The sequence below is a fragment of the Arachis ipaensis genome, chromosome B7 (genome assembly GCF_059453495.1).
Source record: "Arachis ipaensis isolate K30076 ecotype BB chromosome B7, ASM5945349v1, whole genome shotgun sequence".
In the NCBI taxonomy this organism is placed as follows: Eukaryota; Viridiplantae; Streptophyta; class Magnoliopsida; order Fabales; family Fabaceae; genus Arachis; species Arachis ipaensis.
In genome coordinates, this window is record NC_142442.1 from 79,379,630 (window position 1) to 79,389,262 (window position 9,633).

The window sequence follows — 9,633 nt, forward strand, 5'->3', positions numbered from 1 at the left end:
AATAAGTTATAAAGTCATATCACTTTATTCTCTTTAGTTTGGAAGAAATCTAATTTTTTTAGAATATTAAGGAGTTTTAGATGATTTATCGTGTATGAATAGGATTGGCAATACTAATTCTACTCGTGAGTATTCAATTTGATCCAACCTGTTTAGATAGGGTTGGCAATCCGATCCACAGTGAGTTAGATTGAAAGTGAAATAGGTTGAGTTGTAGTTAGGATCGGATACAAATTTAGACCTAATTTAATCCAACTAACTTGCATTCTTAATATATTATAATATGTAATTAAAAATTATTATACATGTATAATGAAGTTGATGGAAATCGAACCTACATCCTCTCATTTTTGTAATTTTAATATAGATTTTATTATAATTTTGTTACTTTTAATTTTAATATGGGTTTAATTTTGTATTTTCTGTTTTATTAGCATGTTTATGAACTACGAAATGATTAAATATTAGGTTTGATTGAAAAAATTGATTTGTTGTGGGCCTGATCGAGTAGGGTTAGATGTGAAATTTTAGAATGCAAATAGTGATAAATTCATATTTTACGATCATTTTTGAGTTGAAAAGAGTGGATTTTTTATCAACTTATTTTGTACTTATTTGTTGAAATTGCATGCTTTTGTAAATTTCCTTCTAATTGTACTTAATTGTTAAAAACATATTTTTTATGTTTTAAATTATCAATTTAATTTACTTTTATTCCATTCGATGCCTTGATATGTTTGTTTGAGTGACTTAATGTTTAGAAGACAAAAATGACTTGAAAAGATGAAGGAAAGGCATGCAAAAGTGGAGGATTCATGAAGGAATGAAGATTGGTAATTTTTCAAGTTGTGTGTACGCATCTCTTTCAATTTGTGCATACGCATGGGTCATGCATACGCATGACTCGCAGTGCATGACTCACTTAAATTGGCACGTGACTTGTAATTTCTGGCCATTTTGGGCTCATTCCAACTCATTTCTGAAGCATTTGAAGCAAGAATTCAAGGGGATCAATTAAAGAATATAGTAGTAGTGTAGTATGATGTTTTAGGCTAAATTTTAGAGAGAGAAGCTCCAACTTCTCTCTAGAATTCTAGGTTTCTTAGTTTAATTTCTTTCTAGTTTTAGGTTTTGATCTTATTTTACCATAGTTTTCTTTATATTTTCTTGTTCTAGTATCTTAATTTGCCTAGTTTCTCTTGTTAATTTCTCTATTTTGCTACTTTTTAGTTTATGAACAATTGTTAAATTCTAATTTTTCTTTAATACAATTTGATGTTTTCATGTTTATTGATACTTGTTTGAGTTGTTAGTATTTTTTTCTTGCATTGGTTTAGTCATAGATTTGATTAATTCTAGCAATTTATGATATTTTTATAATATACCTTTCAAGTATTTGATGAAATACTTCTTTTGGTTTTAGAGTAGAATCTTGTATTATTGACTTGGAATTGAGGACTTAGGTGACCTTGAGTCATTGATGTCCAATATTAATTAGTGATTTAGGGTTGTTAGTTGATTTTATTTCTATTAACGCTATCTCTTCACTAAGCCTAATTAGTAAGTTGGATAGGATTTGTGGATTAAGATCAATTATGCCTATTTGACTTTCTCCAATGTTTAAGGGTTGACTAAGTGGGATTAACTCTTTATAATTGCTATCTTTGTAGTTAATGACAAGTATAGTGATCCTTGACTCTCAACCCTTATCAAGATATTTTTAACATTTGAATTTTCTTTTCTTTGTTTTAACTGCTCTTAGTTTAATTTCTCTTACTGTTTAAATATTGCATTGCTTCTTTTAATTGCTTTTTGTTTAAATTTCTATTTATTGTTATCAAACTCCATTTTTCATAGCCAATGCTGGTACACTCAATTATAATTTTGTGGGAGAATGGCTCGGAATTTAAGACTTCCGGTTATTTGATTTGAATTGGGACATTCTTACTAAACTTTGATATTGTTAATCGCCAGTTTATGACTATACTTATAACGAATCTTGTGTTTTGAACTTTATATTTTCTTACAATTGCTTGATTCTTACTTGAGTATTTTTATGCTCCTTTATTAATTGTTTATTTGTTTTAGCCTACAATTTTTTTTAAAGTATCTCAAGCACACTAGAATTAGTGAAGTATATATTTCTTTTGTATAATTGTGACATAGCTTTCAAGTGCTAGTGCGTGAGTTCTAAGGCACACGCAAACTTAGAATTCATGCACTATTTTCCTTAATGACACAAACTAATCAACTCACTTCATTTTAGTGATTATTATCTCATTCCAATGATATATGCTTCTTTGTCTTTGAATTTACTTGTCTTACTATATTCTATTTTATATTTTTTAGGATGAGTCATCATAAGAAAAAAGAAAAGCAAAAAAAAAAACTGCCACGATGGATGGCGAAGGGAGAAACCTCTCCCTCAGCTGCAGCAGTCAGATGATCCACCAGTTGAAGGTGGCAATTCCTAAAGTCTTCACACCCCAAAATCATAGTAAGCGCATAGAGGACTGTGCGAAATTCAAGTGTGAGGGAGGCTGAAAAACCCCATTTTTAGGGTTTATCTTGTGCTTAATTTAGTAGATTTTATCCATTATTCTCACACTTATTCATATAATTTGGATGTTTTACATTTTCCTTCCTAATTTTGTACTAAGATTGAAAACAAGCTTCTTTGGCCTTAAATTTGTTAATTTTAACCCCCTCTTATTACTATTCGATATCGTGATATGTTTGATGAGTGTTTTCAGGGTTTATAGGCAAGAATGGCTTAGAGGACGGAAAGAAAGTATGCAAAAGTGGAAGGAAAGCAAGAAAGTGATGTTTTCAGAAGCTGGCAGCGACGCGTACGCGTGGGCGATGCGTACGCATGAGTGGCGCAGAAGACGAGCGACGCGCACGCGTGGATGACGCGTACGCGTGACTAGGATTTTTGCCAAGCAACGCGTACGCATGGGCGACGCGTACGCCTGACAAAGCGTCATGTGCTGCAATTTGCAAAAAGCGCTGGGGGCGATTTCTGGGCTGTTTTTGGCCCAATTCCAAGCCCGAAAACACAGATTAGAGGCTGCAGAGTGGGGGAATCATGGACACACACCTCATTATTCACACATTAGGTTTTAGATATAGTTTTTAGAGAGAGAGATGCTCTCTCCTCTCTCTCTAGGTTTTAGGGTTCTTAGTTTTATTCCTTTTCAAATTCTGAATTCTATCTTATTTCAATTTAGTTTTTCTTCTACTTTTATTTGTTCTAACATTCTAGTTTATTTATTTCCCTTGATGATGACTTTATGTTGCCAATTTAGTTTATGAATTCTCATGTTAGATTTGATTTCCCTTTTAATGCAATTTGAGGTATTTCATGTTTATTGCTTCTTCCGTTAGTTGTTATCATTGATTTTGCAATTGTTGGTTTTAGTATTTACATTCTCTTGTTTCTTTTCTATGATTTTATTTTGTGCCTTTCAAGTATTTGATAAAATACTTGGTTGGATTCTAAATTAGCTTTTTATGTTCTTAGCTTAGATTGAGTAATTAGAGACTCTTGAATTGTCAAAGTCTCTTGTTGGTTGGTGATTGAAACTTGCTAGTTGGCTTGAGCTTCACTAACTCTAGTCTTTGATTAGGACTTGTGAATTCAAGTTGATTTTCTCACTTGACTTACCTTCAATTGTTAGAGGTTAACTAAGTGATAGTAAAAGGCAATTACCATCACAAGTGACTATGATAATGAGGATAGGAATTCTAATTATCAATCCTTGCTAGGACTTTTCTTAATTATTAGTTTATTTTCTTGTCATTTTACTTTCTTGTTCCTTATTTCAAAACCCAAAAAGATACAATCTCATAACCAATTATAAGTACACTTCCCTGCAATTCCTTGAGAGACGACCCGAGGTTTAATACTTCGGTTTATTTTTATTGGGTTTGCTTTAGTGACAAACAAATTAAATTTGATTGAGGTTTAATTGTCGGTTTAGATCTATACTTGCAACGCAATTATTTTTGTGAAATCCTTTACCGACGATTTTTCCCCATCAATTTTTGGTGCCGTTGCCAGGGAATTGCAAACGTGTGCCTTATTATTGGTTATTGTACATATTTGCCTTTTGCTTATTTGTTAGTTTTTGTTAGTTTTAGGACTGTGTTGCTTATTTTTATTAGTTTTTATTTTCTCTTGATACTATGAATTCTCACCCCTTTGGCTATGATTTTGGTTACAATTATATTGTAGGAAGTGAAGATTACAATGAGAACATGCATCAAGGTTGGGACAATCAAAGATGGGAAGAGCCACAAGGATTTGATCAACCCTCTTGGCAACAACCTCCTCCAATGCACTATGAGCAACAACCATTCTATGATGCATACCAAGACAATGGTTATGGTGGACCTTTTTGTGACAATCAACAACCCCACCATATCCCTATGAATCCCCTCCTCAATATAGCACTCAACCACCATACTCACAAGCCCCCCTTTCTACTGATCCTAACCCATACCCACCATACCAACCACTTTATGAACCATATGAACCGTATATAGAACCACCCCAATTCCAACCCAATTACTCCCAAGAACCACCACCTCCAATGTATACAAATTTTCAACCACAAGAGAAATTTTCTTTTCCACCATAACCCTCCATAGGAGAATGTCAATATCCATCAATCCAAGAGCACTATGATCTTACTTATGATATCCAAGCGGAACAAGAGTCAAGGGATCGTCTCAAGAAAATACTGGATCAACTTCAAGCAACCATCCATCGAATAGAGCGAGTGGAAAGCCGAAAAGCACACTAAGCTCTCATGGCTAACATATCTCAACTTGAGAATAAAGGATTGAAGTATGTTGTGCAACAAGTGGAAAAGATAGAGAGTGTTGAACCGCCATACTCTTGAAGTATCAACCTTGATGAGCATTGATTTGCAACTCCAACCACTAAAGATCCTTCTCTTACGCTTAATGCCACAAAGCCTCCTAAGTTGGCCATTCGTTTCAAGAATACCATATTCAAGTGGGATAGTAAAGCGAATAGAGATAAGTCTTACCCACTCAAATGAAGGAGTAGATGGCCACCTAGGTAGAGAATTCTCCAACGACCTTGACAAAGCATACTTAACTCCTATCCAAGCTTTTCGAAAGACTTCCACTTCCACCTCATTCTCAAACTCACTTAGAGAAGATTCTTCATATTCAATGAGTTCATTTGCCGATGTGAATTCATCACTAGGAAGACTTGATTCATGATCATCATCACCAACGGAACTTGCTTCTTGATCTATCTTATCCAATTCTTCATAGGGAATATGCCATGGAGGTTGTGCACTAGCCTCCTTGACAATAATTTCAATCTTCTTGGAGGAATACTCTACAACTCTAGATTCCCATGGAGGTTCTGCATCTCCTAAGTCTTCAACCACTTCTTCCTCTTCAACTATTCCGGCTTCCTCCACTTGTTCCAATACAAAGTCACGTTCCTCATTGTCCACTGGATTTCCTAATCTCTCCTTCATGCTACGTTCTTCATTAGATTCTCCACATATAGCCATGGGAGTGCTTTGAGTGTTGACGTGCAGTGAAGCTAAATTATCTACTACCTCGGTCAAGGTAGCTATGAACTCTTGTGTCATCCTTTGCATCTCTCTTTGCTCTTGAAGAAGGACACTTAGAGTGTCATTCATTGGAGATTGGGGTAGATATGAGGGTTCATTACTCGGGAGGTAAGGTCATCATGATAAGGGTATGGCGGTTCAACACTCTCTATCTTTTCCATTTGTTGATACTTCAAGAGCTAGATGCAAGGGTGGAACTAGTGAACATTTGGTTGGATCTAAGAGAAGAGTTTGGTATTGCATTGAGAATTCGGATTGCTTGCCACCCGGTTGGAACAATGATGATCCACTTAAAGACGGGTGTAGAAACAACATTTGGGATCCCGGCATACAAGAGGATCAACTTTGGGAGCTCAAAGCTTATGGAGAGCTTCATCAAGGCTTGGTGAACTCATTCGGAAATGTCGGAGCTTATTAGAAGTCCAAGCGTTGGTGGAAGTTTCAAGATGAGTTCAAGCACAGGCCACCATGAGAAGGAGCTCACCAAATATCCAACTTAAGGACTTTAACAAAAAGTGTTAGGTGGGAGACACCCCACCATAGTAAACTCTTCCAATTTTATTTCTTTTATTTATGTTGGTAATTAATTGAATTTTTATTTTTAGTTAGAATTATTTAGTTTAAGTTGTGGTTTTACTGGTTTAATAATATTTGGATTTATTTTGGTAGTTTGTTAGTTTAAAAAAAAAGGGTGTGACGCGTACGCGTGACCCACGCGAACGCGTCGATGCGAATTTCACTCTCTAATAAAAAGTTACAAAGAGTTGGGACAAAACCGCGCGGGAGGGGTGCCAGGTACACAACCCACCCACGCGTGCGCGTCGTCGACGTGTACGCGTCATTTGCATTTCTGGCACTCCACGTGTGGGCGTGAACGACACGTATGCATCGTATCAAAATCCCACCCCAATGCAAAGTTACAGAGAGTTGCACGAAAACGGCGCAGAAATTGTGTGTTTAGCACAATTTCGCCTGACGCGTACGCGAACTCCACGCGTACCCGTCACCTTCATTTCTCTCTACCCATGCACACGCGTCAGTGACGCGTACGTGTGGGTTTGAATTCACTACCATCCCTTATGCGTGAACCCTACCCACTCGCGTCGTTCACCCACACCGTCTCTTTCTCTTCTTCCTTTCTTCCCTCCATTGAAACTCAACCTACCCATAACCACCCTCTATCAACCACCACCGGCTGCCCTAGTCTGGCAACCCCAAGCCACCGCCGACCACTCTTCTCCCTCTCTACCCCCTTCTTCTCTCTATCCCTCTTCTCTGTCCGTTCGCCCATTCTCTCCGTCTTCACCAAGCACCGCCGCGGCCACGCCCTTGCCGCTGTGAACCAGCCACCTCTGAGCTGACATTGCTCCACCTTCCCTTTCCAACCCCAATTCTGTCTACTTCTTCCCAGGTTCCAGTTCCATCTGTTTTAACTTCTGCTTCTGTTTTTAAATTTCCTTTGATTAATTTCCATGGTAGTGTTAGTTGATCAGGTGGCTGATTGATTAGGTTAGCTTAGTTGAATTAGGTGGTTAGGTAGTTAATTGATTTTATAGTGGATTTAGGTTTGTTTTGATTCATGCTGCTATTGGAAGATTTTGCTATTTTGGTTCTTACTGATGTTAGTATTTGTTAATTTTCTATTTGAAAGTGATTTGTTTGTTGCTGGTAATGACTTGCCCTATGCTGATTTGGTTTATTGACGTTGCTGAGTCTTATCTGAAATTGCTGAGTTCTTATCTGAGTTGATTTGCTTTCTTGATACTAGATTCCTGATGCTGTATAGTGTTTATGTTGCTATGTTCTTGCTGAGATTTGTTATTTGATACGAGAAATTTCTGCACTGTGTTGCAGCAATGACAATTTTGTTGTTGCTTTACTCTTACTTTAATGATTGAATTTAAGTTGTCATTGCTGCTCTGTACTTGCTGTTGATACTGAATTCCTTCTTTGCTAAATCTGTGTCATCCCCTGCTGCTGTGTTCCTAATTATTGCTACTATTTTGACATGATGGCTTGTTTGCTTAGTTCATATGATATATTGGTTGTTGATTTTGTTTAAATTATTTTGAATTCATATGGGCTGAATTTTACTGCTTGTTTTTATCCGGGAACGTCCAAATTACTGCCAGAATGCTGTTGAATTTTTCTAAAATCTTTATACTATTAATTTCCAATTGTGAACTAAATTTGGCACATTTTGACTTTATTCCTACTTGATTACTGCCAAATTCAATTCATGAATTGGTCGGCTAGCATTTTCACCTCTTCTTTGCTTCCCTTGACAAAATTCTGTGTCAAATAGAACCTTGATTAACCAAGTGATTTTGAACCTCTTTTCTGTTTTTAATTTTGTTTTAAGTTAGGTTAATACCCTTCTATTTCTGGCTTTCTGTCTGCTTGCTTATTTACCTATTTTTCTTTTCTCTGCTTTATTTAATATTTTATATCCTGTAATTTCTGTTTTCAGGATGTCTGACAGAGGAAAAGGCAGAGCGAAGGTCACCTCCAATAAGAGGAAAAGGTCACAGGCACCCACTGAGCCAATGACCTTAGGCTTATCTGAGCGGAAACTTAATGAGAAGGAGAAGGCTGACCAAGCTATACCTTCTAACAACTTATATAAGTTTTCCAACCTATACTATGATCTCAGATTTGAGCACTTTTCTAAGCGGAACCTCATTGTGAAAAGGAGACTAGTTGTACCCTCCGATCTGAAACAGTATACTGAGCGTCGGATTGAGGAGAGGGGTTGGGTATTTTTGGACAGAGAGATAGTGCGAGTGAACGAGTCTTGGGTCCAAAAATTCTATTGCAATTACTACCGAGCGACCCTTGATGCAATTCATCTCAGAGACAGACAGATTCTGGTTACAGAGCAGGCTATTGAGGACATCCTTCACCTTCAGCCTATGATCAGTGATACGGATGCCTTCCATTAGGCTAAGGAGGATATTAAATGCATGATTTTTGATTGGGACGCAGTGCATCGTACGGTTGCCCTTCTTGATGCCCCTTGGGAGCAAGGATCCAAGAAAGAGACCCCGCGAAGCATTAAGTTCGACTATCTGACGAGAAGCCAAGTTGTGGCAGCAGATTCTATATACCTATGTCATGCCCAGTACTCATTCTACTGAAGTCCCGGCTGATATGATAGTTCTGATTTGGTGTGTCTTAGAGGGGAAGGAGCTGTACCTTCCACGACTCATCAGGAGATACATGTACCGGGCCAATATCAGAGGTAACCTACCATTCGCTTGTTTGGTCACACAGCTAGCTCACCGGGTTGAGGTACCCTGGGAGCAGGGCGATGGGGCACCAGCCGCTCACTGTAAGGAGAAGGTTATCCCTTGGGGTGACTGGTTTCGTGACCGTCCAGTAGCCTGGTGCAGAGACCGAGCAGCCATAGCAGCAGCTACTGAGCCGACTACTTCTTCAGCTGCAGCAGGACCATCTGCACCATCTCGAGCAGCACCTTCATCTACATCACAACTGGTCTACCATCTTGTGTAGTGCCTCTTTGAGCGCATTGATCAGATGGAGCGCTGCAATCAGCGATACTATGAGCAGTCAGAGCATCGCAACAAGCGACGCTATGCACATCTAAAGCTGATTGTGACTTCGGGACGTACTGACATCCCCTCTGAGCCTGGCACACCTTTGGAGCACTCTGAGGAGGAGGAGGATGAACAGGAGGAGGCGCAGCAAGAGGAGACTCAGCTTGAGCATCCTACAGAGCCACAGGCACCTGCACAACCACAGCCGACAGAGCCAGAGGCACATCCTTCGACAGGCGACGATAGAGATGCAGACGTTGACCTCGTTCACTCGACTTGATTTGAGGAGCATCGAGGACGATGCTGTTATTTAAGTGTGGGGAGGACGCCATCATCAGCGGAGTCTATATTTTGGTGAACCATTTCAGACTTTTGTTCTATTTTGCTTTATTTTGTTTTATTTTTTAGTACTTGCACATTTTTACTTTATTGTACTTGTGTTTATTTTTACTTCA

At 38.1% G+C, this 9,633-nt stretch overlaps 1 pseudogene; it reads left to right on the forward strand.

The window, feature by feature from the left end:
• The first annotated feature begins 8,092 nt into the window (after nt 1-8,092).
• On the forward strand, nt 8,093-9,134 carry LOC148553111 (uncharacterized; annotated as a pseudogene).
• Nucleotides 9,135-9,633: the final 499 nt, after the last annotated feature.